The following is a 15330-nucleotide window of genomic DNA, read 5'->3' on the forward strand; positions in this document are numbered from 1 at the left end:
GTAGAAGCATTCGGAACTTCCCCATGGTTCTGCTCTTGCTCTTTTCCCCTCTGCTCTAAGAGAGGCCTGGCCCTGGCTGCTTCTTCAGCCTGGGTCCTAGATGAAGAAACTGTGGTAAATGCATGCAGTTGGCCTGCAACCAATGTGTAACAGACACAAAAAACAAAGTTTTATCGTTGGAAGTCACTGAAACATGGGAGTGGTTGTTACTGAAGCAGAACCTGGTCAAAGCTGACTAATACAGGGCTTCTCACTCCTGGGAGGACCTTCCTAACTGACTCTATTATAGCAGACTTGCTACTTACCTTCCAAATGATACTCATTTAAGGCTAAAAATCATATAGCATAACCCTATCAGCTCCTTGAGTTTGAAGACAGTTATTTACTTCCTTCTCTTTGTGGAAGCATTTCTTTGTAATGCATGGTGCTTTGTGCAGTGCCAGGGGCATTGGTGAGCATCTACAACTGGTAGATTTGACCCTGAGCTGTCTGGGTTTTACATGGGCCAGTTCATGCCTGGTGGCTGTTGTGGGAAACAGAGACTCAAGATAAGGAACTTGACCCAGAAATGGGTGAAATCATTATTCACACTGCAGTTGCTCTCAGCCAGAGTGACACTGGGGAAATGCCTTCTGCATCTGGATCCTCATGTATCTAACACAGGATCTGACCCTGAGCCTAAGTTCCACCCCCAGCGCTCAGCTTCTATGGTTCAATGAAGACCAAAGCAAACTCCATTTTCCCAAACCCCTGCTTTACCCATCAGCCTTCAGAACAGGCTAAATTCATACCCAAAATGTCAGAGTAAAGACTGTTTCATCTAGTTCATAAACAGCTCATTTCTTTTCTCCTATTAAGAGATCAGAAGAGAGAGTTAGATGTTTCCTTCACTCTGTCCTTGACGTTTATTATGATCCACGTGCTACCATCAGCTGAAAACTGCTCACAGGCTATCACAGCATTTCTCATGCTTGACTCACTCATGTTCAGCCTCTGCTATTTTTGCCCTATCTGAACACTACCTCTAGTATTATTTCTGTAATAGTGTTGAAAACTGACTGATTCTCCATCCTCCAATAAGTGTATTCTAAGACAAAATTTTACATCACTACTATCAATAAAAATCCAGTGTCACCTGCCATCAATAGAAGGTGGAAGTGAAAATGAATATGACCTAAAATCATTTTTATTGAATTCTAGTTAGATATTATTGTCTGCTAAGCCTCTGCTATCTGCTCTCTCTTTGTTAAAAATGGAGGTTAAAAAGTATTAGACAGTGTTGAAGGCACAACATCACTTAAAGTTTAATCCTTGTCATACTCGGAAAGATTGAAAGAGAATTAAAAAAGGAATAATTTTCTTACCCCATGATAGGACATAGTTTAATCCCTCATCAATGCACCCCCCCAATCATCTAATGTGCCCCCTACAATCATCTTTCAATTCATCAGAACATTCATTTCACACTTGGAGTAAAGCTGTATGATTTCCCTGAATCTTTACTCAGGTACGGTTGAGCTACTGACAACACAGAATTTACAGCTTGTCAGCTGCAGGTTTGAGTCCTGCTTACCACTTCCTTGCTGTGTGATTTTTGGAAAAGTCACTAAACCTCTCTGAGCTTCTCTTTCCTGGTCTGCAAAATGGGGATAATCATAGTCCCTACCTCCTGAAGACTTTCAAAAAATGCTTGGCCTGAAGTCATGTTCAATCGATTATGGCTGTCACTATTATTGATTATCATCAAATCTATACGGTAGGTATTTTGATATCCATTCTACACATAAAGAAAGTAAAATCCAGTTCAGTACTCTCTCAAGCTCACGTAGCCTTGCTTTTCCCACTCTACTAAACAACGGCTGCAAGGAGCAGCAAGAGTTGTCATCTCTATTTTAAGTCAGAGATATTTATTCTTGTCCTGTTTTATTTTTCCTAGCTCTGCAGGCTTGCTTAGTTGCCTCACACTGAAACAATGAGATGCAGAGAACAATGGTGCATACACATAAGCTATCAACTGGGGCAGATTCAGGCCCAGTCGTGATGTCCCTGACATGTCTTTGGCCCCCAGAGCATGTCAGGTTGCCCTGGGATATGCCATTTTGTGTAGGAAAGCAGATGAGGACAGAGGTCTTGTCTAGCACCACTTGGAGAAGCAACATGAAGTGCAGAGCCCTGCCACTGACATTATGACAAGGGTGGGGATGGACAGTGCCATTCCTGTACCTTTCTATTTTTAATGTTCCATTTCTACACCTCTTGCCTGATTTTAATTAAGCTCCACTTCAAATCACTGCCTAGAGAGAAGACATTAAAATTATAGAAAAGCACAAGTCTGGGAGAGTGCATACTATATATGCTGCTTGCTTTCCCTTCCCAAGGCTTCTCCTGGGTCTTAAAACATCAAGTCCTGCACTGGAGTGGATAGTGTGCAGGCAGCAAAAATAATACATCCCAGAATGGACTTTTTTCCCCCACCACCTTCCCAGAGACTGGGGGCTCTAGAGATCAAAGCAATAAAGAGGCCCTTTTGTCATGTAACTCAAGGTGAGGGAAAGTGAGAGATTGAACACTCTTTCAGTATAAAAATTACAAGTTATATTTCGGCATGACTCATGAGGTCTGATAGTGTTGTGCGTTTCCATCCTCATGCTAGAATCAGGTAAAACTTACCAGACTCGCAAAATTGAGTGGAAGAGGTGAAGAGAGAGGATGCTTCAGGCAGAACAACGTGGGCTAAGGCATGGAGGGAAAAGTATATGTGACCCTCCAATAGCCTGTAGCACAAGTGTCAGCATAATAATTGTTAATACTTACGATGCACTTAACCATCAGCCAGGCAAGGGCTTCATACAGAGCATCCAATTTAACCTGCACAACACCTTGATGTGGAAATACAGTGTTACTTGCCCAGTTTTTAAGTTGAGGAAATAGGCTTGGCCTTGCTGAAGGTCAAGCATGTGATCCTCTAAGAACTGGGGCTAGGTTTATGTGATTCCAGAGCTCACTCTCTTTAGGGAAAGTGATGAGGCAGGAGTGACCACAGAATATTCCTCTACCTCTTCCTAGGTATCTTTAGTGGTGGCACATTGTCAGTGCCTGGCTAAGCCTCCTCAAGGAAGGAGTCAAATTCTTTCTTCTGAAATAACTACCTACGTTACTTCAGCTCTCAAGTGAACAAGGACAGTGGTGACTTTGGGTAACTGTGCCTCACCAAGAGAAAAGAAGACTGGGGTCCTAGCAAATACTCAGCAGCCTGACAGAGGGTACATATGGGTTGGAGGAGAAGCCCAAAGAACAGAGTGAGTGTTATAAGGTGTACTCTGGTTTCACAAGAGGTAGAGAGCAGCTCCCGCCCAGAGCTAACAGTGAAGAGGAGGGCTCAGCAGGGGGAGTGAGAGCAGGTGCAGGAAGAGGTGAGAACTCTTTCCATTTTATGTGAGAGGCTGTCTCACTGGAGGCAGTGTCTGGAAGAAGAACTGGATGGGCAGGAAGTCAAATTCCCATTGCTGAGTATCCCTCCCCAGCATCGCAGCAGCCAGATAGAATTTCCATGACCTCCCAGGTCAAGAAAAGCATGAGCTGCACATGCTGAGTGGCCCAGGGAGAGAAAAGATGGCTAAGATATATGCAAGAATATATGAAATATATGAAAACTTGCCTTGCTTATTTGCATAAATCATTCCATTTCTGCCAGGGTACAGAGTCCCAAAGGGTGGCATCTTCCACTGTCATTCATGGGGTGAGTTTTGAGCTGTTTTCTTGCAGAGACGATGGGTGGAGTTGACTCATCTGTGTTCACTTTGGTCCACCACCTGTAGGCCAGGTGGCTACCCTCAGTGAGAATCCTTTGCCTCATTCATCCTAAAGCAACCCACCTTGTCTCACCCACTGCTGAAACTCCCAATTCCCAAGCCCAATTTCCTTGCTTCCCATTGTTTCATTTGCCTCTTGTTTATGAGCTCCCTTCATGACTTTGATACGGCACCAACTTGGCTCCAATCCACATTCTCTCCCTTCCTAGTGACACAGGCAATTATCCACCATGGTCCAGCTGGGCCCTCAGAACCTCCTCTCTCAGGTTTTACTGATTATTCACACTCTTCATCCCCCTGCCACCATCTGTCAACTACAATGACTTTGGTGACCAGTGGCTACTGGGCAGTCTACAACAGTGGAGCAAAGTGAAGCTGATGGATCCCCTGAGAATTGAAACCTGCACCTGTGACTTCGTTTCCCTTAGTACCACCAGCGGTGGGAACACACCCATGATGCCTTGAGATCTTTGCAAAGGGAGACTCTGTGACCTCATTAGGTGATTCTTAAACACATGAGCGTTTCAGTAAGAAGCACTATTCTACCTGATCTTGAAACTCAACCAGGCTACAGGTCTGAAATTGTTTCAATTGGAAAAGCAAATGCAAAACAAAGTGATAGTAGCCGAGAGTTCTGAAGCCACTAATACTCCTGGACAGTGCATGAAGAAGCCTTGGGGTCTGGCCCAGCAGCTGGCTTGCCCATCAGTCATGGTGCCTTCACCACTGTCTGCAACTATGAAAAGGGGGTGCAGTGTAAGACAGAAGGGAGAAAACAAAGAAGTGACTTGGAGAGAAAGCAGAGAAGGGATGAGGGCAAGGGAAGGAAGTTTGCCTGGTAAAGAGAACTACAAGGCTGCCCCTTGGCCTCTCTTGTCTTTTAGGATCAGATGCATCTTTCACTCAGTTTTCAGCTGGACCCAGACCCTCCTCACTTACAGAGCCTTCATCAACAACTCATGCCATCCAGCGGATGGCTTCATTCTGCTCTGCTCTCTTATGGCGTCATCATGTGTATTGGTCCCTTCTCTCCTGCTTTGGTGGCTCTGGGGACTGGGCATTTAGCCACATGACAACTCCCAAAGCTAGATTATTAACTGTTCTGCTTCTTTTAGTATCTCCCAAGTACACACTCCATATAATTTATTTGAGATATTTATCCTCAACTTCATAGATGATTATTGCAAACTTATTCTCAACTAGGAAGGGCCTAGCATAGGACCAGCCACAAATATGAGTATGATGCTTTGGGTGGCCTCAATAAAGTCTCAGTCATAGTAAGAATTATAATCAATAACTTACTATCATAGCAATAATTATCGTCAAGGCAATTACAGTAGTTTATAATTATAATCAATAGCACTTATAAACAATAATAAATTATAATCAATAACTCAAAGCAAGAATCCACAACCAATAATTATAATCAATAATTCTTGTAATTATAATCAATAACTCTTAGAATTATAATCAATAACTGTTTTTCACCAGGAACCATTCTAAGCCCTTCATTTGAATTCATTCATTTAATCCTCAAAATAAGTTTGTGCGGTTGGTATTTTTAGGGATCTTCATTTTACAGATGGGGAAACTGAGGCACAGAGGATTTGGGTAACTTGCTTGAACTTGTTTAGCACATGGTAGTTTGGGATGCAAGTCCAGGCAGCCTGGCTGGGGCATCTGGCTTCTGCCCACTGCGCACAGCACGATCAGAGATTCAGGCCTATGTACAACCCAGGGATCCACATTTCAGAAGCACCGAGACCCACCAGAGCAGGACCTGAGCCATGTATGGGGCACTGGGGCACCCTCTCTAGCAGATGGTGACTTGATAGAGCCTGGAGGAACAGGAGGGGCCCAGTCACAGGATAAGGCATGGGTGTGTGTGATGGTGGCCGCCCCTGCTCACTGTCCCTTCGGCAAGAGCGGCTGTCCTTTCAGCTCCCTTCTCCTTTCAACACCTTCTTTCAGACCTCAAGACCCATGACCAAGTGCTGCTGTTTCCATAACCGGGTTGGGCCCCCTCATGACTGGGACAAACCCAGTAGAGACGCCAGTCACAATCATCTGCCCCTAGACTGTGCCAAACAACAGGTCCCAGGAACCAAGCAAAGGGCTGAGGAGCAGCTGGTCGAGGGAGGGGGTGAGGCCAGGCTGTGGGTGAGAGCAGAAGGTAGAAACAAGGGTGACAGAAACAGAAGCAAAGGTTGAGGTACAAGGTGAAACTAAATGGGAACACAGGAAAGACCCCAGAAAATGAGAGATGTGAAACAGGGAGAGGGCTGCAGGCTATGCTGCAACAAGGTGAGGGCCTTTGGGTGCCCCATCTGCTGGGCAGGAGTGGTAGGGCTAACGCAGCATGGGCAATGGGCATACTTGTCTGAGAACTGGGCAAGGAGCCATTGCCACGATACAGAGCACTGGGTCAATGATTAACACAGCATCCCAGAGTCATACATACCAGGAGGCAGAGGAAACGGAAATCAGATCATGGGATTAATATAGCTCAAGTTCAAAGTATTAACTCTGAGCCAGGCACTTTGCTAAGTACTCCACGCAGATTACCTTATTTAACCCTCACATGTAGTACCTAAGAATGTCGGCTCCAAAGCCAGGTTGAGTTTGAATCCTGACTCCTCCATGTCTTGGCTGTGTGATCTTGAGCAAGTTATTTAAACTCTGTGTTTCTCAGCTTCCTCATCTGTGAAGTGGCATCATGTTAGTAGTTATGTCATACAGTTGTGATGAAGATTAAATAAAATAATAGAGGTGACATTTAAAGTAGTGTCCTGCAGGTTAGGGCTTCACTGCCCTGTGTCCTCCGCTCAGGGAGGCCTAGGTGATTCTGCCACAGCCCCCATCGCTCTGTGACCTGCTGGCATTGAATGATTTATAACTAAGACTCCAGGACACCCCTGAAGCCGAGAAATGGAACTCTTAACATTCAGGGATGTGGCCATAGAATTATCTCCAGAAGACTGGAAATGCCTGGACCCTGCCCAGCAGAATTTAAATAGTGATGTGAGGTTGGAGAACTACAGAAACCTGGTCTCCCTGGATCTGGTCACCTGTCTGGAGCAAAGAAAAGAGCCCTGCAATTTGAAGATAGACGAGACAGTAGCCAAACCCCCAATTTAAAGAACGAGTGTCCAACCTTTTGGCTTCCCTGGGCCACACTGGAAGAAGAAATATTGTCTTGGTCCACACATAAAATACACTAAAACTAATGATAGCTGATGAGCTAAAAAGAAAAAGGGTTTGTGTATAGTTTTCATGATATTCATCACCACAGATAAGCAAAAAAGTCCTCTCATTCAAAGGGTTGGTTGGACACTGCTGCTTAAAAGTATCTACTCACCTTCTAGATTTTTTAAATGCCCTTTGTCATTAATGAGCTTAGAACACTGCTAAGCAAATATTAAGCCACCTATTATCTTATTTTTTAATAACTATTACCTTATAATTTTGTCTTAGTAGGGAGCCTGCTGGGACTGTGTCATTGAGATATATCTATATCTATATACATGTGTTAAGGTGATACACGTACCTATATAAATCACATATGGGTATAGTCAGTTCTTAATGTCGACAGGTTCTTAGAAGCTGTAACGATAAGTGAAGCAACATATTGCTTAAGAAAATGAATTTTACCCTAGTTTAATTGATACAAACAAAAGGTATTTGAATGGTATATAGCAACATTGTTTCATTTCTAAAAAGCTGCAGTTTTCAAGAACCTATTTTGAACATTAAGTGAGGACTTCCTGTTTGTGTTTGTGTGACACGGATTTTTCAGATACATAAAATTGTATAACAAAAAAATAAAAATAAAAAAAAAATAAAGTAGTACCCTGCAGAGAATAAAACCTCACTACATTTAATGATACTTACTGTTACTATGATCAGCCTCTTGTAGATACCAAGACGCTGAAGCACAGATTGAAGCTGAATCACGGCTGAGAAGCAAACCCAGACAGTCCTTCCAGAAAAGCAGAATGCGTCATCATCGTCGTTCCCTGCTTCACGTCAATTCAGAGGAACAAGGGAAAGAGAGGAGACCCAGGTGAGAGGACAAAAACCCCCAAAACAAAGCGGTCAGGAAAGCAGAGTAGAAGAAGGGGGCCTGGGGCGATTTATGAGTAGATCTCATGGCTGCAGGTGCAGGTTGCAGGATGTGGGTGGCTGGTGAGCTGAGCATAGCAGGAGGCCCTGGAGATGGAAACCCCGTGTGGTACCAGCATCCAAGCTTTGGGCCCTCCAGTCAAGGTGGCTATTTCACTTGGGCCATGAGAACCATGTCTAAAAACCCCAGGGCCTTGCTGCAAAGTCATCACTCTGGTCAGAGCCACACAAGTACTTGCAGACCTGGGCAGTGGCATCAGCAGGTCACTGAGCCTGAACTGGGATGGCGAGGGCCACAGAGGAGGGTGAGCAATGGTAACAGCTAAGACATACTGAGTGATCACCACCTGTGAAAAACTGTGCTACACACTTCATACTGCCACTTGATCTTCACCGTGACCCTAAGAAATTGATTCCATTATTATCCCCAATTGGTAGAATAGGACATGAAGGCACAGAGAAGTCAAGTAACATTTGCAAAGTCACACAGCAGGTAAGTCACAGAGCCAGGAGCGCAATCCAGGCTGTCTGGCTCCAAAGTCCATACTCCTAACCTCCAGTATCAGTAATAACCAGCCAGGCTAGTCTCAGAAATATCTAGACAATTTATTAGGCCTAAAACCTCCTATTTGTCACTGGATCCTTGACCTGAACAGTAAAGTATGTTTAGTGCAGTCAATTAAAAGCTAGAAACGGAGAAAATATTAGACAATCCCAAATTGAGAGGTATTCTATTAAAAAAAAAAAACCTGATCAGTCCTCTTTGAAAGTATCAAGGTCATGAAAAGACACAGAAAGACTAAGGAACTATCTTGGATGGGAGGAAGCTACAGAGACATGATAACTAAATGTAATGCAGGACCCTGGATTGGATCCTAGAACACAGAGAGAACATTACTGGAAAAACATGAAATCCAAGTAAATTCTAGCAACTGCTGCAAAGTTAATTTCTTAGTTTCGATCAAGGCTCTATGGTTATGTAATACAATACCATTAAAGGAAGCTGAGTGAGGAGAAGAATTTGGGAACTGTATGTATTATTTTTCTAATTCTTCTATAAGTCTAAAATTGTCTGAAATTTAAAAAAATTTTTTAAAGACAAAAAATACAAATGACAAAAGGATCAAAGCCACTGCCATTCTCAGGTTATAAACCAACATGTTTATCTTTATAATTGTAACCAAATTATCCTGTTTCCACTTGTGTATGTGAATAATTAGTCATCTTGATTTAACATTAAATCTGCTTTCAATTGTGAATAATAATTTTTTTAAAGCCAGCAATGGTTACATTTAGACACCTGGATCTGCTTCAGAAAAAAAGAACAAAAACAGAAACAAGATTACTTCCACGTGCTTCAAGATATGAATCTATCATCTCTCTCTCTCTTTGAATCGTATCCTCCATGTCATATTCGACAAATTTCCTCAACCCCTGCACACTGATGGCGGCTGCTAGGAAAAGCCTGGATCACTTGGAGGTTGAAGGTCACTTTGTAGCCAGGAGTGAGCTTCCAGAAATGCAGCTGGTACTAAAACCACTGAGGAATGGGCAGGTCAAGTGTCTGCATGAAGATCGGAATGACTGACAGGCAGAATGATAAAGCAGAAATAGGTGCAGGACACTGATGTAACACTCTATCCCCATTAACTCATTTAACACTCACTACATCCTTAGGAGGAAAGAACCGTTAGTATTATTCTCATCTCACAGATCAGGAAACTGAAGGTCAGAGGGGTTAAGCAACTTCCCAAGGTTGCACAGCAAGTCAGCAGTAAAGTTGGGATATAGAATGGAAACCATGTGTCTCAAGAGACTGCCCTGGTCATCTTTTTCCTTTTCAACTCTTGTTTCGACCTAAATTGAAACTGGCTACTCTCTGTCACAATCACCCTGGTTTGTTCTCAACTCGGAGAGTGGGCTGCACGGTCAGCCAGAATGAATGCCACAGAGCACGCACTGTGCTAACAGGATGCGTCTACACCGTCATTCCATCTGTTCGTTACAAAGGGATGATGATCAACTCTATTTTCGTGAGATAACTGAGCTCAGAAAGGCTATAGGCAACTTGCCTTCAGCCCACCAGAGGCAGCGTAAGCTGGCCTGCTGCTCAGCAACTTAAGCCCCACACCATGGGCCTTGCATAGGCCAACGCGTCTGTGCCTCTCTTCATTTATTCTCTTTCCAGGGAAGACTTCTCAGCATGCAAAAAAAAAAAAAAAAAAAATCATCAAGTAGGGCTACCAAGAACAGGAACCCCCCCAACAACCCCTAAAAAGCTAAGCCTGGCCAAAGATAGCCATGATAGGCATATTTCATGTTGCAGTTATTAGTTGATTTCCCTGTCGTATTGGTCAAATCCAGGATAATTCAGAACCCTAAACAAAAAAGAATCATTTTTGTTCTGTTTTCTCATTTTACATACTGACATGTTCTAACTCTATCTAGCAAAATTGCAAGGCTTTCTTTTTCTTTTATTCCCAGTGGTGGGCCTTTTCTTTTAAGAAACACAGATTCACAATCTATTTCACTAACTGGGCCATTGGCTTGAATAAAAATACCTGTGCACATGGCAAATGGAAGCAGCTATTGGTGCAGCGCAACTTCGCGAGCGCTTCCTTTAGTAGTTTTCAGCCCAGGGAAGAACAAGTCATACAGAGCCACACAACCTCCCAGAAACCACACCTAGTTGATTGCGGCTTCTAACACCTTGGAAAACATAATCAGCCACCACCTCTGGCCTCCCATCCCAAAAGCCCTTCCACAGTTACTAACTCCAGATTTCTGAAACCGCGGAAAAAGCTAATATTGCAAATTTAGAAACAGGCCAGAAACCCCAGGATCCTAAAGCCCAGCGCCAAATCGCCGAGCTGCGCATGGATGCTGCAAAACATTACTTTAGGGACTGATTTATTCTGAAAACGTTGCTTGAGTGATGATAACAAAGACACCAGGGCCCTGCCTCCTTGGGAAGACAGCCATATATTAGCTTGTGCGCTTCATAGTAGAACATCGTTCACCAAAACAGAAGAAATCCCATAGATAGATAGATAGATAGATAGATAGATAGATAGATAGATAGATGCTAGCTGGTCTGAAGCAGCTTAAAACTGTCACGAACCTGTGCTGATTTGTTCAAATCTTTATCTCTGAAAGCGCTCACCCTTATTCACATCAGCAATTTGTGTCTTTAGGAATAACTAAAATCCACTGCCCTTTTCATGAAAACTAAGCACTACCTAGTATAAGATTAAGAACCTTTCCAATGCATTGGAGACAAGAAGGACAGGGTGAAAAAATAAGTCTGCCTGTAACTGAAGCTCTCAATTGGATTGATAAGTCTTGTGCCTCGAACTTACTGCTCACAAAAGCAACGAGAGTGGGACAAGCAAGAGTGTCTCCAGACTAATGTTTAACCTGTGGTTCTCTTCAGTTAAGCCTATGAAAAGTCATCTATAAGGATGCAGTTAAAGTTGGCAATACCTGGCCAGCTTGGAAAGGATGCATAGCCAATGTGGCTAAATGTAGCTCATGGAAGGGGAAGGAGAAGATGGAGGGGTAAGTCTGAAGTTCCATTGTCTGTGAATTAAATCCATTAAAATTTGTGACACATAGCCAGGCGTGGTGGCTCATGCCTATAATCCCAGCACTTTGAGAGGCTGAGGCAGATGGATCACCTGAGGTCAGGAGTTCGAGACCAGCCTGGCCAACATGGAGAAACCCCGTCTCTACTAAAAATACAAAATTAGCCAGGCATGGTGGCACATGACTGTAATCCCAGCCACTCAGGAGGCTGAGGCAGGAGAATCGCTTGAAGCTGGGAGGTGGAGGTTGCAGTGAGACGAGATCATGCCATTGCACTCCAGCCTGGGCAACAAGAGCAAAACTCCATCTCAAAAAAAACCCAAAATATTGCGACACAGAGGGCAGTGCCTGGCACATAGGAAGTCTATGTAAATGATAGCCTTTGTTGTTGCTGCTGCTGCTGTTATTACTAACAAAATTTTTAGACTGCCCTGATTCACAAAACTATTCCAAATCCTTTGCCACATTTAGGCAATGCAATTTCAATAGGCAACACAGATTTTTTTTTTTTTTTAAGCCAGACATGAAATCCTGGGTAAGCAAACTCCCACCCACAAACAGCATGTCACCCCTGCCTCGGACATACTCCTTGGGAGAGACCATCTAGCAATTTGGGAGCTTAGAAGCCTTTGCTTCAGGCTTGAGAACATGCCAAGGACTCTCCATGAGAATCAGTCTAGGGAGAGAGGAAGAGAGACATTTGATCGCCTTTCCCAATGAAAAGCATATGTCCGGGGTACACAAGCTTCCTCCACTCACGTATGGATGGAAACAATGCTAAGCACATTCTGTCCCAAGAACTTACTGATGCTTATCCTTAAGGCTTAACTTTTTAATTTAAATCCCAGGATCCTGCCATAAACCAGCCAACTGAAAGGTTGCTCTGAAAACAACTTCTGGGCAATGTATTACTCACATGGCAAATCCCAAAACAAATGTTATCCAGACATCCCCAGAGTTGGTTAGAAGCTACGGCCTTTTTGAATTCTCCTTTCCATGATTATCACTAACAATATCTAATAAATTCCATTTAACCACCAACTGCAAAGACTTTACTTGCACACTGATCCTGGGTCAGGTTCATTATGTTAAGCAGACACCTGATTATTCCAGGCAATTTATAAAAGGTCGTACCTATTATGATTCCCATATTTTCACAATCCATCTGATTTTATCATTTAATCCCTCAGCCTGCTTTTGAAAAACCCAAGAGCTCACTGGTTTGATAAGACAACCAACATTAGGCAAGTTCTCAAACTGTAACTGCAAAGCATGCAATGCCAACACCCTCGGCTCCCCAGTCCTGTGAAATGAAACACCTCCTGGACATGAGAACCCTGATGCTCTGGGCAGTTCGACTCTACTTAAGGATTCCACGGAAAAGGCCTTGGCTTTTGCTTTGCTTTTGAAAAATAAGCCAGATTGTAGCCCTGGTCATTGTGAGCACTAACCTTCTCCGAATGTGGTCCTTGGGCCTCTTCATGGATGCATATGTGAGAGTTATTCTAGGTGATCTCTTGTTAAAGAGTTTTATTTTAAATCCCAGCTAATCTATGCTGCTCCCTGGATTGGTCTGATCTCTTGATACATCTTAGTTCAGGTCTACAGCGAGCTGCAAAAAGACAGTGCAAACACTTTTGCTGTTTGTCTCCCTCTTTCCCTTTCTTCCAATCAATCCTGTCCCATCAGGAACGCCTCATCTCTTCTGCATAAAGAGGTATAGAAATAAAAACTAACTAACTAACTAAATAAATAAATAAAACGGCTGCCTGAGTTGCTGGCTCTCCCTATAGTGACAGCGCTAAGGCAATTTAAAGAGGCGAGCATGTGGGTGTCTGCACGGGCAGTGCCTCAGTGCTTCGCTGTTTGTTTTGAGTGCCTCTGGGTATTTTTAGAATCTGTAGGGAGAAGCTGAGCTGCACTGGATGGCTTTTTGCTCCTAATGACATCCTGGGCTTAAAGAAACAGGATTTACAGCGACTGCTAAAGTTTCAGACGATAGAACACAACATCTGACAAAATTACACGTATGTGGGGATGGAGGTAGAAGAAAAGAGAAGGAAAAGAAAACACCTTGACAAACTAAGTTGGAATGAAGTATTACAGAGCTCAGATATAAGTTACTCAATTATGAGATTTTTTAAAGAGTTTGCAGTAGCCACATGTATTTTCCTCCTTTCATTCCTTTGTTTCTTTTCTCTTATTTCCATCATTTGGGCATCTCTTTGGGCAGCCACCTTTTCCATGTCATCCTATCGTGTGATTATCATCACACGGTGATCCAGACTGGCCAATCAGAGCAATCCTTTCCTACAGTGGTCAGCCTAAGAATGGGTGTGGCTGAAGCCCAGCCAATGAGACTCTTCTCTGGGCCTCTTCCTGGAAGTATCAGAAAAGAGGCACTTTCCATTGCTGAAATCATTTGCTCTGAGGATGCTGTAAGCCTTGGGCTGCCAAAACCCATCAATGCCTGAAAGGATGACACCCCAGAAGAAAACCCAACCGAAAGATGGGGAGAGGAGCAAAGTCTACATAGCCTTTCAGCCCTCAGTCCGCTGTATCCAAAGCCTGCTGAATCTCTAGACATCCTATTTACCTTACCCATAAAGATCCCCCCTTCTTTCTCTCTGAGTTTGAGTCCTACCAAGAACAGCCAAAAAAATCTTCATGTAGAATGATCAATAGCTGTCAATTTTAAAAAACATCAGAGGGACATTAAAGTACAAGCCACAGCCTCTCCACTCATGCTTACCCTGCTGGTTCAGAGGACACCAGCTCCCTTAGCAGGCCCCAAACTGCTCTTGTCTGCCTCAGAAGACAGGCGGGAAAGTCCAACCTGATCCTACTTTTACTTCAGGAAAACAAACGGGGGTATGTATTTCTCATAAATGTCGTATTGCACCTTTTCATTTATTGTCTTTCCCAGAAACACAAAACTATGATGATTTTCATGTTCTGCAGCAGTGAGTACTGATCTCTTATCACATAGTCCCCTTCCACTGAGTGAAGTGATAATGAAGAAAATGATGATGAAATTGTAAAAATACAGTACACTGCCCAAAGCCATCAAACAGTAACTATTTCTGTACTTACATAATTGGTTAGATTCCCACAACAACCTTATGAAGCAGGTATGACAACATGCCCATTTTACAGATGAAGATACCAAGGCTCAGAAAAATGGAACAACTTGTGCAAGATGACACAGCAACTAAGAAATGGAATCAAACTCAGCTCCATGTTCCTACAAGGTCTGTGGTAAACCACTATGCATTGCTCTCTTTTCACTGAATCACCCACCACTTGTTGGACCTTTACTTGCCATTTATTTCATACTGTGCTTTCCCTGTGGTCCTTGTCAACCTCTCAGTATTTTCACGATTACAGAGTTTCTGTTAAACCTATTTTGTTTCTTTCTGATCCTCTTGTGTTTCATTACCCATCATTCCACAGAGTACTTCTTCAAGGTGGGTCACAGGGGCAACTAGACCACTGAAATCTTTGTTTAGCTAACTTATAATGGAACATCATGAATCCATTTCATAGGAAGAAGATACATGATATTTCCAAAAGGATAAATCATAAGTTTTAACATTCCTCCTAAAGCCGGGTATGGCGGCTCATGCCTGTAATCCCAGCATTTTGGGAGGCCAAGGTGGGTGGATCACTTGAGCTCAGGAGTTCAAGCCCAGCCTGGCCCACATGGCGAAACCCGGTCTCTACTAAAATACAAAATTAGCTGGGCGTGGTGGTGCATGCCTGTAATCCCAGCTACTCGGGAAGCTGAGGCAGGAGAATCGCTTGAACCCAG

General features: G+C 43.4%; 1 protein-coding gene across 2 annotated transcripts in view; it reads right to left on the reverse strand.

Annotated features, from left to right (window-relative positions):
* SLC1A2 (solute carrier family 1 member 2) overlaps nucleotides 1–15330 on the reverse strand; it is a 167143-nt gene that overhangs the window by 114857 nt on the left and 36956 nt on the right. Inside the window, exon 1 of one of the 2 annotated variants that reach the window (XM_017849687.1) lies at nucleotides 7704–7757. The exons of the other annotated variant lie outside the window; for it this stretch is intronic. The gene's annotated coding sequence lies outside the window, so the exon portion shown is untranslated. Of the gene's footprint in view, nucleotides 1–7703; nucleotides 7758–15330 lie in introns of those variants that run through there. 2 annotated transcript variants of the gene reach the window in all.

This window comes from Rhinopithecus bieti, unplaced genomic scaffold (assembly GCF_001698545.2).
Source record: "Rhinopithecus bieti isolate Rb0 unplaced genomic scaffold, ASM169854v2 scaffold_32083, whole genome shotgun sequence".
Lineage (NCBI taxonomy): Eukaryota > Metazoa > Chordata > Mammalia > Primates > Cercopithecidae > Rhinopithecus > Rhinopithecus bieti.